Source organism: Cydia pomonella, chromosome 4 (assembly GCF_033807575.1).
Source record: "Cydia pomonella isolate Wapato2018A chromosome 4, ilCydPomo1, whole genome shotgun sequence".
NCBI classification, from domain to species: domain Eukaryota; kingdom Metazoa; phylum Arthropoda; class Insecta; order Lepidoptera; family Tortricidae; genus Cydia; species Cydia pomonella.
In genome coordinates this window covers 17949187-17965073 of record NC_084706.1, presented here as the reverse complement: position 1 = coordinate 17965073, position 15887 = coordinate 17949187, and positions in this window count along the sequence as shown.

Genomic DNA, 15887 nt, shown 5'->3' with positions numbered 1-15887 from the left:
TATCATTTTTGAACACCTATCCATAGATACCCCACACGTATGGGTTTGATGAAAAAAGATTTTTTGAGTTTCAGTTCTAAGTATGGGGAACCCCCAAAATTTATTGTTTTTTTTTTCTATTTTTGTGTGAAAATCTTAATGCGGTTCATAGAATACATCCACTTACTAAGTTTGAACAGTACAGCTCTTATAGTTTCGGAAAAAAGTGGCTGTGACAGAATCGGACAGACAGACGGACATGACGAATCTATAAGGGTTCCGTTTTTTGCCATTTGGCTACGGAACCCTAAAAAGTAGCCCAGTTTACCTAAACTAAATAAAAGGTTTTCTTTTAATAACTGAGTCAGAGCTAGTAATTGCTATAAGTTAGCTATCTATAAAGTGCGTCAAACGGATATTGGGAAAACGTCAGTAAGCGTAACCGATTACCGAATTACTGTACCGAGTACCGATTACCGTAGGTACCGAAGTAATACTATAAGTTCTCCCCATGAACAATTTTGTACGTAACGTCAAAAAATACCTACTCTTGAATGTTCGTGTTCCGGAAAAAAAAACAACTCAGTACAATGATTTTCTCATTATGTCGCTAATTTAATAGTTATTTGTTTTACAAGGGAGCAAGTTGTTGTTTAACTTCTGGTGCTGATGTTGATACCCGAGCGAGATGTAAGATTCCAAAATTGAACCACGAGCGTAGCGATTGGTTCTAGAAGTGGAATTTTGAGCGTTGCGAGGGTTTCAAGTTTCAATGCACGGGGGTTAAACAAATTTTACCACTGAGTGAAACACAAACCACAGTAACCACACCACACCAACACGAGGAAAATACTGGCTGTGAAATATCAAACAAAATTAAACAAAAAAACAAGTCAAAATGAATATTATTAAATTCATGTCAAAATCATCATTTAAAACTCATTTCTACATTTGATTTGATTTGCTACACATGTGGATAAGATGCAACTTTCTCATCAGTTTTTGAAAAATCAAGAGAGCCTTTACCAGCTAGTGTGGTCATGTGGTGAAAAGATATTTCCTTGTCTAGATGTCATAGCACTTAGTAACCTTAACATTTTTTCTGAACAAGAAATAATTCAGGTAAAAGCGAGCTCACACATGTCGGCCCACATTATGCATCGTGCAAAATTTAAAGTAGCGTATCTTCCACCGACACACTTTGTACTCACATTGTATGTATAAACCACCCAAGGAAGGCAAAATAGGGGGAAAATCCGTGTACAGATGAATTTTAGTATAGTTGTAGGTACCTAAAGGTGGACACAAACTAACAAACTAACTAACTAACTAACTGCTTTGGCTCAGCGATCCAAAAAGAATCTTGGCCTCCGAAACGAGAGAACGCCACCTGTCCCGATCCAGCGCGGTTTCCTGCCATGAATTGGCATTCAGCCGCCGCAGGTCCGCCTCCACGACATCACACCAGCGGTACCTGGGGCGCCCGATCGGACGACAACAACATACTAAAAGTACTGATGGATGGGGGTGAAGCTAACAGGTAGGGAAGGTAAAAAGAAATCTTTTAATATATTTTAAACTTTTGACCTAAAATCACTTGCTCTAGACATTTTGTCCACATTTCTAGAGCAAGTGATTAGGTTAAAACTGCGACCTTCATGAAAACAAACTGTTGTCAGAAAAGTAAGTTAAATTGGGTTAAAACTACGACCTATACGAAAACAAACTGTTGCCATAAAAGTGAGTTAGGTTAGATTAGAACTGTGACCTCTACGAAAACAAACTGCTGGCAGAAAAGTGAATTAGCTTGCTCGTATCGTAAGTTATAACTGCGTCCCCCGCGGAACCAAACTGTTGGCAAAAAATAAGTTACGTTAGGTCACCAGGATAACACATATGGACATAAGAACAAATTTACTTTATGGCAAGTGTAGTATACGTGCGAAAGAGAAGCGTATATCTGTCGTCTCCTGCGCACGAACACGGACGCTAGGCGCGCGCATGCGCGCAGTCTCATGTTGGATGCCGAAGCGAAGTTACGTGTTACGTTGTGGCAAGGTAAGGAGCCGATATTCATTGTTGTGTTGTGAAACTTGTGAATCCATCAATACTGTGTAATCTGAGGCAACTACTACATTTTGGCGACGGGCTGAATCGGTAAGTCATTTTATAATTGACATTTCAAAATAACTTATAGGTACGGAATTACGGAGGAATACCTTGTTTCAAATAAAAGTGTAATAAACATCATTTGTGTTTAAGGAACGTAAATCAATACATGTTTTTCATTTACGCCGTTATTTACCCAAAGGTTCAACATGGATAAGGACACTTCATTTGAACAGTGGCATAAACAGTCAATCACGAACTATACGTGCAAACCTACGTAATGTAAGCATCACAATAGTTAATATCCTGTATGTGGCCTTATACTGATAATAACGTGTAGTATGCACCGGGCTTTATACTTTTTGGTTGTTGTGTTTATGGTCATTTTAGTTTTATATAGAGAACTGTCAGATTTTGGCGGAATGCCGTCGACCGATATTATGTACGATTTGATCTTAGTTAATACGGTGTATCGATGTAATAAAAGAAATATTAACTGGATGCAGTGGTTTGTATGATAAACCCCATTTACTGAGCTTTAAATCAATGGACTTCTACATCTCAGAAAGCGGGATTATGAATTCAAATGCCCACATAGATATTGGATGCACTTAATTTATTTTCACTTGTATAGAGGTGCATAAAAATGTAAGTTGCTTGGTCTTTTAAATGTTTGTTTCATAGTCGAAACAGTTGAGTTGATAGTATATAAATGATACAAGATTTCATTAGCTTGTTTGTTTTGCTCGCTAAAGAGAACGATTGACAGTTCGTTTCGTTTGCATAAATCAAAAGTTTTGTTTTAAATTTTCAATGTACTGTACATAGTTACATACATTTGCTATGGTATTGACCTATTTATTAACCCGTGTTCTTGTCATTGTTTGTTTTCGGTTTTGTGAGATGAGACGGAATACAATGAGAGTAGATCTCGAAAATGCAAGCGCAAGCAATCAACCATCAACTTTCTGGTGAGACAAGAGCCATACTTAAGAGCCTGTGACATGGTTATGAAGGAAGGCAACGCGGTAAGGATGGCATTGTGCAGTGCAAGTGCTCAGTGAATCTAGTTATTAACACTGAGTTGTATAATGACATTCTGTAAGTTGAATGTTGACTATTACTATTTTTGGATGGACTAATGGCAATGAAAGGTTTTTTTAATTATGCATGAGTATATAATACTTATATATGTTAAGAGAAAAAAAAAAAACAAAAATAAGGTATTGGATTGGTATCCTAGAGGTTTTTGCTATGATGGAATGATGGTATAATTAAGATGAGAGGAAGAACTTAATCTGTCAGCGGGCTAGAATTGTAGGACAGTGGCCCATGATAGTTTTAAAGAAAAAGAGCTAAAGGAGGCCTTTAGCAAGCAGCACACTCATTAAAATATACTTCTATCTACTTTGGTCTCAATAGAATCTTAATAAAAATCATTTAAATCATTTTGGATAAAATACACAAATGAATTCGTTTATGATTTGATAACAAACAAATTATTTATTTATAAAAGTTATTTAGGTTTTAGGTACTCATATGGGAAAATTCAAAAGAAAAAAGTTAATTGAAGATATTGAATGATATAGGTATAAGCATTGACTTGCCTAGTATTGCTAAGTATATTGAAAATTATTTATCTGGAAATTTAAAGAGAGGCAAATAGAAACAAAACTGAATGAATGGAATCACACACACTATATGATTTTTAAATATGAAATGATACTGATAGTTTCATGTCTTTTTCATAATATTGTTTTAAATGTAGCATTACAATAATCTAATTTTGTATATGAGAAATATTTACATAGGTACTTATACAATTTAAAGATGAAAATAAATGTGCTGAATTTTTGGAAATTTTAGATATCATTTGATGTATGGAAATTTTGCATATTGGACTATAGGGATATTATTCCAGACCTGACATCTTCACTGCGGTAGGTGGTTGAAAGACCTCATACAAAGTATGGTTAATTACGAGTTACACTTAATGCTGCAGCGAAGGTATTAACCCTCACACCTCACATACAAACCAAGGAAGTTAAATTAATATCATTAATGATATTAAGTACCATTTTATATTGTAAAACAGACTTGCACCAATTTACTGCTGTCATGTTCCTCTACGGTGCCAAAATATAAATTACAATTTCAAAGCATCATTATTATCATTCAGGGAATATGATGTTGATGTCTCGGGCCCGTTTTGGTTTTTGACATTTCACATCATGCAAGTCTTTTATTTAGAATTCTTGTAGCTCTATTAATACTATATATAATACTTAATACCTTTACATAGTTGAGAACCAGTATTTATCTATGTTTGTGTGTTTTTTATGCATTTTAGTAAGTGCAAATAGCATAGTGCAAATTCTGCCTATAAAAGCATTAGTTTAACAGGATTGAGTGAACAGATTACTTTTCTGTGCTGTCAACACACATGGTCATATTGTTGAAAATATTAGTGTTGTCAAAGATTTCAAAAGTAAAGATATGCCCATTCATATAACCGAACATTCTCATTTGGTGTGCCTAGTTCGATTGCTACAATGCACATTGATGGTTGATGAGTTTGCATCAGTCGCATAGTTACTTTGGAGTGCACGCTTGGCTCGCATTCACTGACACCGCTGTGCTGGCACCATACTGGGTGCCCTTAAGTCCCATCTTTATGAAGAAATTTATAAGTCAATGAATATTGTATTATTTTTCTTAAATTTACTAGGTATGAAAATTTAAATAATGCAGCTGTACAATCCAATAACAAATCACGAATGAAATCATGAATTGTTGCTATGAAATACAATTTATTAGTGACTTATAGTTTCATTTGCTTTAAGGGTGAATCTGAAATAATTATTGTATGACAGGTTCAGGTTAATAAACTTAACAGTTAGTGGTATTCAATCATTAAATTTCAGGTTACTAAAAAGTAGGTAAATAGTACGGTCGCCAAGCCGCTCCGAGGCCAGATTTAATTGACTCAGCTCGGCCTTACCCACAACCGGTATCAATGTATTCGGACAGTTCTCCTGATCACCGTACATGCGGTAGTAAAGCGGAAAAATGGTGGAGGGGATAGTAATGACGTCACAAAGATGGCGGCCGGACCTATTCTTTTTGGCGGTGTATCTCGAAAACCACTTAACCGATTTTAATCATCGAGGTGTCAAATAATAGCTTATATTATGGAGATTATTTCCTTTTCTACAAACATTTACGTGAAACCTATAGGAAAAAAAATAATCACAAAAAACAGTTTTTTTATAAAATTATTATTTTTTATTTTGTAAAAATCTCCGTAAATATTAGCATTTCGCAAATTTTGTTTAATATAAAACATATTGCTTCATTATCAAGGAATATAATGAGCCTTAAAACATACAGATCGAGTAATAAACAATGAAGCTACACTCATTTATTTGCGCATGGGTAACGATAACTGGCTTTTACCGGTCGAAACTGTGGTGACTGTTACGATACGTATTGAATGGAATTTATAGAGTATCGGTTTTAATTACTGAAATTATAATTAAAATTATACCAGACACAATAATGTTACCTTACTTCGACGTTTAGTCTCTTTTTCGTCTTAATCATAGGTAGGTACATATTTCTTTTTACTTAAAAATTTTAATCAGGGTGAACTTTTAACCACCAGTCATACTCTGCGCAGCGACTTTATAGGTCATACTTAACAACTTTTACTATGGGACCAATTCCGAAATCGCGAAAAAAAATTTGACTGTCCCATATAAAGGTGCGACCAACTTTACCAGACCAACACTTTTCCAAACTGAGCTACAGCTGTCCGATGAAGTTAAGTACTTAGGACTAACTCTCGACAATATACTCAATTGGAACAACCACATCAACAAACGGATAGACAAGGCGGGAGTTGTCTTCTGGCAGTGCAGAAGGATGATTGGTAAGAGGTGGGGACTCAACCCGAAAATTACCCTCTGGCTCTATAAGACGATAATCCGCCCCTTACTCTGTTACGGTGCTCTGGTTTGGTGGCCAAGAACAAACCTAGGCAACGTACGAGACAAACTACAAAGACTTCAAAGGCTCGCATGCGCGGCCACCACTGGCTGCACGAGGTCTACCCCGACTGCAGCCATGGAGGTCATGCTAAACCTTCCACCGCTGCACCTACACATACAGCAAGAGGCCAGTCTCTCAGCGGTAAGGTTGCGAACCCTCAAGATATGGTTCGAACATCACAGGAGCTCTTCACACAAAATGCCTGGAAAAGGTGTATGACGAATTTCCAGTGCTTAGGTCAGGCACGGACCGGATTCACAAACAAGCTATCTTCGATAAAAGGTACAAAATACAGTTATATGAGGACGAGGACGACAATCATGAAGGACTCAATCCCCGGGAGCTGAGAATCTTCACTGATGGGTCCAAAACAGACAGCGGATCGGGCTCTGGAACCTTCTCAGAAGACCTGAACATGTCGATCACCACTCCGCTAGGAGCCCATAACTCGGTATTCCAAGCTGAGTGCATGGGCATCATAAACGCGGCGGCTGCCATCACTGCAAGGAAGGTAGTAGGATCCTCCATCCGCATACTCTCCGACAGTAGAGCAGTCTTAATGGCTCTAAATAGCCATATAGTTACATCCAAACTTATACACGAATACCACGAACGACTAATGGAGGTATGTCATAATAACAAGATCACCCTACAATGGATCAAGGGACACAGTGGATCCCGAGGTAACGATGCTGCGGACGAGCTTGCCAGGCAAGGATCGAATGCGGGGGCGATTGGTCCGGAACCGATTCTTCCGATACCATTTAGCAAGGTACGCTCAATGCTGCTGGCACGTACAGGGAAACTACACACAGAACACTGGCTGAACCAGACAGGCAAAAGAAGCCATGCCTGGCATCAACGGAAAACTCACAAGGGCGCTCCTGCAACTAGGGAAGGTCCGACTGAGTATGGTAACCAGTGTCATAACAAGTCATGGACTGTTTAACAAACATCTTTTCACAACAGGTGTCACAGACAGTCCCCTGTGCCGAGGTTGCATGGAGACAGAAGAAACAGCCTCTCACGTGGTGCTGGAATGCAGCGGAGTGACTCCATACAGGGCTAAACATCTCGGATCTCCGAGAGACCTCCCCGAGGTCCTACTCAACATCAAAGGTTTGATAGGATTCCTCGAGGAGCTGGGCTGGCAGGACTAGCCCACCCCCAACATATCACGCAAAATAGGCGCAAGTCGTCGAGTTGCGAAAAAATCGCCCGAATACAATACAATACAATACAATACAATACAATACAAGGTGCGACCAGACCGCAGCTTAAAAAACGGTCACGATACGGAATCGCAGTGACGCGTCGTATGCGTACCGTTTTTGACGCATGCTCCCCACCGCTGTTTAAAAAACGGTGTCGGTACGGAATCGCAGTGACGTGCTTCACGCGAATCTTTTTTGTTCGCAAAACAGTTGCGTCTTTTACGTCACCGGTACGGTGTCTGCCATAAGATCTCCGTGTAATATTTTTTGCGATTTTTACGCAGTTCAATTTACGGTGCGTCAGCTTATTTTAAGCAGCGGTGTGGCGAGCATGCGTCATGGACCCGGGTACGTCCTTAAACTACGTCCAAAAGAGAGGTATGGGCATTGTGAATGTCATCTCGCTTTGTGTGGTAGGGCACAGCCAGTGGGTGTCATTCCAGATCCAAATTTTCTTGCGTGATTCGGCATTGGTCCCATAATAAAAGTTGTTCAGTATGACCTGTAAGTCACTGCGCAGAGTATGGCTGGTGGTTAAAATTTCATCTTATACCTATATTCGACACAAGTAGTAAGTACTTACAGATATGATACACATTTTGCCTGTATAGTGATACATAGTGAATAAATTAATACCTGATTTAAAAAATAAAACAAAAATAACAAATAGCATGTTATTTAATTCAGTAATCACTAATCAGTCTTAAACAATGAACATCATACTTTTAGATTAGACAACAAAATGTATATTTATACTGTGTTTCGACTTGAAAGATTTTACTGCTTTAAAACATAAGACAAACCTACCAACCAAATGTATACAAAAAAATGTTTTTGTGATTATTATTTTCCTATAGGTTTCACGTAAATGTTTGTAAAAAGGAAATAATCTCCATAATATAAGCTATTAGTTGACACCTCGATGAATACAATCGGTTAAGTGGTTTTCGAGATACACCGCCAAAAAGAATAGGTCCGGACGCCATCTTTGTGACGTCATTACTAACCCCTCCCACCATTTTTCCGCTTTACTACCGCATGTACGGTGATCAGGAGAAACGCCCGAACACATTGATACCGGTTGTGGGTAAGGCCGAGCTGAGTCAATTAAATCTGGCCTCGGAGCGGCTTGGGGACTACTAATTAAAAGTTGTTCAGTATGACCTATAAAGTCGCTGCGCAGAGTATGACTGGTGGTTAAAAGTTCACCCTGTATAAAATTTTTAAGTAAAAAGAAATATGTACCTACCTATGATTAAGACGAAAAAAGAGACTAAACGTCGAAGTAAGGTAACATTATTGTGTCTGGTTTTTATAATTGTCATTATAATTTCAGTAATTAAAACCGATACTCTATAAATTCCATTCAATACGTATCGTAACAGTCACCACAGTTTCGACCGGTAAAAGCCAGTTATCGTTACCCATGCGCAAATAAATGAGTGTAGCTTCATTGTTTATTACTCGATCTGTATGTTTTAAGGCTCATTATATTCCTTGATAATGAAGCAATATGTTTTATATTAAACAAAATTTGCGAAATGCTAATATTTACGGAGATTTTTACAAAATAAAAAATAATAATTTTATAAAAAAACTGTTTTTTGTGATTATTTTTTTTCCTATAGGTTTCACGTAAATGTTTGTAGAAAAGGAAATAATCTCCATAATATAAGCTATTATTTGACACCTCGATGATTAAAATCGGTTAAGTGGTTTTCGAGATACACCGCCAAAAAGAATAGGTCCGGCCGCCATCTTTGTGACGTCATTACTATCCCCTCCACCATTTTTCCGCTTTACTACCGCATGTACGGTGATCAGGAGAACTGTCCGAACACATTGATACCGGTTGTGGGTAAGGCCGAGCCGAGTCAATTAAATCGTGTTTCTAGAGGGCTTTTGAGATTTGGCGACCGTACTATAAAGGTGTAGTGTAAGTAATGGACACGACCAGAAAGTGTCTTACAAAGGTAAAAGCAGTTTACTTAGTTATATAAAAACATTGTAAAGTTTAAGAAAATCAATTTATATAAAATTAATATGCTAACAAAATCAGTGTTCCTTTGAAAAGACAAGACTTACAGGATTGTCATTGAAAATTGACTTAAAATGTAAAATTGATGAATATAACAGGTAACACCAATTATTTACTAAGACATTTTAGTATGGTTTTGTGAAGAACTGTGTGATTGACCTAAACAAAGGATATACACACCAGAGTGAGTTATATGAATGAAGTTAAAAGTAGATAACATTTTAATTTAATGAAGCCTTATAAAGTAATTCATAAATTTAGCTATCATAAAAATTTAGCTTGATAAAGACACACATGATTTTGTGACAGAAGGTACAGTGATGACAAGAAATAAGTGGGTGATATTAAAAATATTTAGGCAAAACAACCGTGTTTAATAAACACAAAATTAGTGATTGCATTTTCGCCATGAAGTGTGTTGTCATCACTAGTATAGGCAATAACCGGATGTAACAACGAACAAAAAAAAAACACGTTTTAAATGTAATTATTTTCGGTGTTGATGAATTGATTGAATATTTATGTCATTTTATTTAATTAATGTTGTGACATCTGATTACGATTTCAGCACCTATGAGTAAATCAGGTACCTAAGGAAAATCTTAGGCAACAGAGTTCCGATAACGATGATGATGTATATGACTGAACATGTCGTCTACAGTGACGGTGTCAGCGACGGTGTTTGCCTCGATGTCTATAACGGTCAATAACTGACCAAATCAATGATGATAACGGAGCTGGGTGATTTCGATGACAATGTCGGCGATAATGCTTGACTGAACGATGATGATCGATTTTGATGACGATATAGAATATAGATGATGATTAGGTATATTATAGTAACGATTGATGATGTTGAAGATGATAATGACTGAATGATGATGATCGACTTTGATGACGATATAGAATATAGATGATGATTAGGTATATTATAGTAACGACTGATGATGTTGATAATGATCGACTGTGTCGATAATTATGGCTTATAAAATGTTCATTGTTAATGATGACTGTGACTAAAACGATCTTTGCTACTGCCAATAATTATAACATTTTTATTTGTTTTATGTTTCAACGCTGGTAACCTGGCTGGACGAATGAAGTTGATGATAAGCGAGGGTCTCGCAGCAAGAGCTGACTAAAGCAAAGAAGGTTAAGCTATTACATGGTGCTGTCATCAGTGGGGCAGGGTCCAAGCTGCCGATGGCCAGGGCCGCTGAGTGAGAAACCGGCGTACTATACACGCCGTGTCCAGGATATAGCAATCTGCATCTGACCAGCGAGAGTCTCTGAGTGTTGGGTTGGTTGGGTTGGTCAGTTTGGCAGACTGTCTAGTACAGGCCGTAATGGCAGACTGTCTAGAGCAGGCCATGACTGTTTATTATGTTAGTTTATACTTTGGCTGACTATCTAGAGCAGGCCCTGATGGCAGACTGTCTAGATGCCATAAGTAGGTATATATGCTGTTAAGGTACTTGTAATATGAGATACTTGTAATTTGTTTGAATTGATATTTGCGGTTAGTTGTATTTTATAATTGTTGATGTGTTTTTTAAATTGTATGCAAATTCCATGTTGACGTGTAAAAGTGCCCTTGTGGCCTATTTGCTGAATGAATGTTGAAATTGAAGAAGTTGGCCTTGTTGCCTGATTCATTATATTCGTTTATACTTTGACAAACTGCCCAGAGTAGGCTTTGAAGGCAGACTGTCTAGAACAGGCTATGATAGCAGCCTGTCTTCTAGAGCAGGCCGTGATGGCAGACTGTCTAGACTAATCTAGTCTGAAGCAGGCCATAACAAATTAAATCAGTACAATGATTAGGTGTGAGGTTTGGCAGACTGTCTAGAACAGGCTATGATAGCAGCCTGTCTTCTAGAGCAGGCCGTGATGGCAGACTGTCTAGACGAATCTAGTCTAGAGCAGGCCATAACAAATTAAATCATTACAATGATTAGGTGTGAGGTTTGGCAGACTGTCTAGAACAGGCTATGATAGCAGCCTGTCTTCTAGAGCAGGCCGTTGTGGCAGACTGTCTAGACTAATCTAGTCTAGAGCAGGCCCTAACAAATTAAATCATTAAAATGATTAGGTGTGAGTTTTGGCAGACTGTCTAGAACAGGCTTTGATAGCAGCTTGTCTTTTAGAGCAGGCCGTGATGGCAGACTGTCTAGACCAGTCAAGTCTAGAGCAGGCTATAACAATTTATACTTTGGAATGATGTCTAGAGCAGGCCTTGAAGGCAGACTGTGATTGTTTATGATGTGTTATATTTTGTTAAAATTCCTAGAGCAGGCCTTGAGGGCAGACTGTGATTTTTGATGTTGATTTATACTTTGCCAAACTGTTTAGAGCAGGCCTTGAGGGCAGACTGTGATTGTTTGTGGTTATGTATTATATTTTGCCAAACTGTTTAGAGCAGGCCTTAAGGGCAGACTGTGATTGCTTCTGATCATGTTATATACTTTTTCAAACTGTTTAGAGCAGGCCTTGAGGCAGACTGTGATTGTTTATGATCATGTATTTATACTTTGCCAGACTGTTTAGAGCAGGCCTTGAGTGCAGACTGTGATTGTTTATGATCATGTATTATACTTTGTCCAACTGTTTAGAGCAGGCCTTGAGTGCAGACTGTGATTGTTTATGATCATGTATTATACTTTGCCCAACTGTTTAGAGCAGGCCTTGAGTGCAGACTGTGATTGTTTACGATCATGTATTATACTTTGCTAAATTGTTTAGATCAGGCCTTGAGTGCAGACTGTGATTGTTTATGATCATGTATTATACTTTGCCAAATTGTTTAGATCAGGCCTTGAGTGCAGACTGTGATTGTTTATGATCATGTATTATACTTTGCCAAATTGTTTAGATCAGGCCTTGAGTGCAGACTGTGATTGTTTATGATCATGTATTATACTTTGCCAAATTGTTTAGATCAGGCCTTGAGTGCAGACTGTGATTGTTTATGATCATGTATTATACTTTGCCAAATTGTTTAGATCAGGCCTTGAGGGCAGACTGTGATCGTTGAGGTTGGTTTATACTTTGGCAGACTGCCTAGAGCAGACCATGATTGTAAGTTAGTTCATATATTGAAAGACTATCTAAAGAAGGCTGTTAATGCTACCAGGTGTTGGTTGTATTCAATGACTGTTTACATGATCTCAGATTCAAGCATGTTAAGCGTTAAGATTTATTTCTCAATAAGGCTAAAGGTTATTATTGGCTATGATTGATTCATGTGAGCCCATACTGTGCATAAGAAGTGTACTGTGTAGAAGTTTACAAATACTGTTGTTGTGAATGTTTATCTTTGATATCGATAAAGGTGTTACGATATATTGCTGTTGTTATTAATGTTTATAATTACTTTTAGTGAGAGGGCTCACTTTAAAAAAAAAGGATGGCCGAAGCTGTAAGCATCACAATAGTTAATATCCTGTATGTGGCCTTATACTGATAATAACGTGTAGTATGCACCGGGCTTTATACTTTTTGGTTGTTGTGTTTATGGTCATTTTAGTTTTATATAGAGAACTGTCAGATTTTGGCGGAATGCCGTCGACCGATATTATGTACGATTTGATCTTAGTTAATACGGTGTATCGATGTAATAAAAGAAATATTAACTGGATGCAGTGGTTTGTATGATAAACCCCATTTACTGAGCTTTAAATCAATGGACTTCTACAGTAAGTACGTAGTAATGCTCAATTTTACGAAAAGGTTACAAATATTAGAGGTAAAAATAAGTATAGGTATATTATTAAAATAATTATACAACGCAAGCGTAGCTAACTAATTAATCTACGGCAGAATCAAATGATGACAAAAGCCGTGCAGTAGGTATGTAAACCCGCGCGAGCCGCGAACGGCGCGCCCGGCGTCGCGTCGGCGAGCGCGCGGCGTTGCTTTGTAATTCGAGACAGCGGCATGCGAATTTGAACCTTGTGCTGCTCACAAGGACAAAGATATTGTTTTGTTGGATTTGTTTAGGTTAAAATATAGTGATTTGAAATTACTTATCCTAACTGAAAAATCAAATTGACAGGTGAAAGCCTAAGTTTGAATCACTCGTTATGTTATTGCGTAAATAAATTACTTAAATGAATCAGAGTTAACCATAAACATGCCGGAAACATTTAACGTTTTGTTTCGGAATGCATGCGTTTACGTTTGTTTTTTGGTTTCAACATGGAGTCGTAAGGTTAACAGACGGCTTGAGCTGAGCTATTAGGCATTCATTCATACTACCTATCCAAATCTAAAACTAAGGTGCCTGTGAGTGGAAGCGTAGCTTACGTTACAAATTTGTACCGGTGGCAAATTAAAAAGACATAAACGCCAATAGCGGTAATGGTACTTATGACTTTGCTATTATTTTTACTCAACATATGGTGATACATATATCGTATTTCTGAAATGTCTTCATTGTGACATTGTTTAAGTTTGTTTTCTTGAGGTATTCGATAGAAATGTTGACCTTATAGACCATCGAAATAAGATAGCCCAGTCGAAATATGATAGTCCGGTCACATAAGGGGAAAATACAATAAATTTCTGGCGTTGACATAATAGTAATATTTAGTCATTGTGTAATTTCAAATAAAGGAAGAGAATACATAGATTTTTGTTTTATACTGTATGACTTCTAGAAAAAAAAAATTATATGGCAGGTTTTAATAGTCCAGTCAATGGTGAGTAGTTCAGTCAATGAGATTAAAATATAAAAGTATGCGAAAATATGTCAAAATTTACTAGCAAGATGCTGTTGAGCGTCATGGCTGTACCGACTTAGATGTAGGTATGCAGATGATGACTGTAATACCTAGAAAAAATATACATATGGAAACTTGGAGGGAATGATGCGGACTGAGAAGGATTAAACGGATGACGTCTGTTTAGTGCCTACTACAGTTCATAAATAATTATATTGTAAAAAAGAAAACATGGAAGCTAGATGGAAGGATGAGGACTAAGAAGGATTAAACGGATGACGTCTGTTTAGTGCCTACTACAGTTCATAAATAATTATATTGTAAAAAAGAAACTATGGAAGCTAGATGGAAGGATGAGGACTGAGAAGTATTAAACGGATGACGTCTGTTTAATGGCTACTACAGTCCATAGATAAATACATATAGGTATATAAAAAAAATGCATATGGAAACTTGGATGGAAGGATGTAGACTGAGCAGGATTAAACGGAAGACGTCTGATTAGGCCTGCTACAGTCAATATTTTGTTTGTCAACAGGAAGCCAACAATGACAACACCATCGCTGGCGCTTGAAAAGTTTGACTGCGAAGGTAATAGCAATTCTGTATGTACACGATGGGAACGTTGGAAGAGGAGTTTGCACATTTACCTGGAAGCGGCAGGTGTTAAGACTGCTGCTAAAAAACGAGCAAGTTTGTTACATTGGGGGGGAACTGAACTACAGGAAATATTTTTCAACATACCAGGGGCAGATGTAACATCAGAGGCATCCGGGGAGGAGGATGTATTCCAGGTGGCAATTGGAAAATTAGACAGTTACTTCGCACCAAAGCAAAATAAACGATTTGAACGGCATACCTTTAGGCAAATTCAGCAAGAAAATAATGAAAAATTTGAGAAGTTTTTGGTACGCCTTAGACAACAAGCAACAAAGTGCCAATTTGATAATGTAGAAGATCATTTGATTGATCAAATCATAGAGAGATGTTCATCAGAAGAATTGAGGAAAAAAATACTTAAGGCAGGAGATAGCATGACAATAGAAAATATTATCTCAGAGGCGAACGCCCTGGAAGCTATTAATAGGCAATTAGAGGACTACAAAAACAACAAGGAAAAGAATGTGGCGATAGAAATTAACAAAGTGGAAGAGAAGACAGACAGAAAAGGGAAAGAATGTTATAGATGCGGGAGCTGGGGGCATTTGTCCAATAATGAAAACTGCCCTGCTAGGGGAAAGAAGTGCTTGAAGTGTGGCAAAATTGGACATTTTAAGTTGCAATGCAAAAGCCAGATCCTGTAAAGAAAAAATGAGGACATAAGACCTGATGGAACTCGACAGAAAAGGTTTTCAAAGAAATTTAAAAAATCTCCTAAAGCTCATGAGGTAAGAAATATAGAGGAAGAGGAGAACTCTGAACCCGAAGAAGTCGAGTATCTATTTAACATAAACGGATAAGACATGGAAAAAAATGAAGGATATGGGAGTAAGGGTAGATGACGAAATAAAAGAACCAAAGAAAAACTTCTTCGCCTAAGGATCTGAAACACCTTTACGACTGCTGGGATCTTTCCGCTCTGACATTAAATTAGCCGGCAGAAAAGAAAACGCAATCTTCTATGTGGTAGATAACGGTACACAAAATTTACTGGGGAGGAGAACAGCAACTAAGTTGGGGGTTTTAAGAATTGGGTTGGAAGTAAACCAGATTGGACTCAAGCCTTTCCCTAAACTTAGAAATGTTAATACAAATACCCATTGACGACAAGGTCAA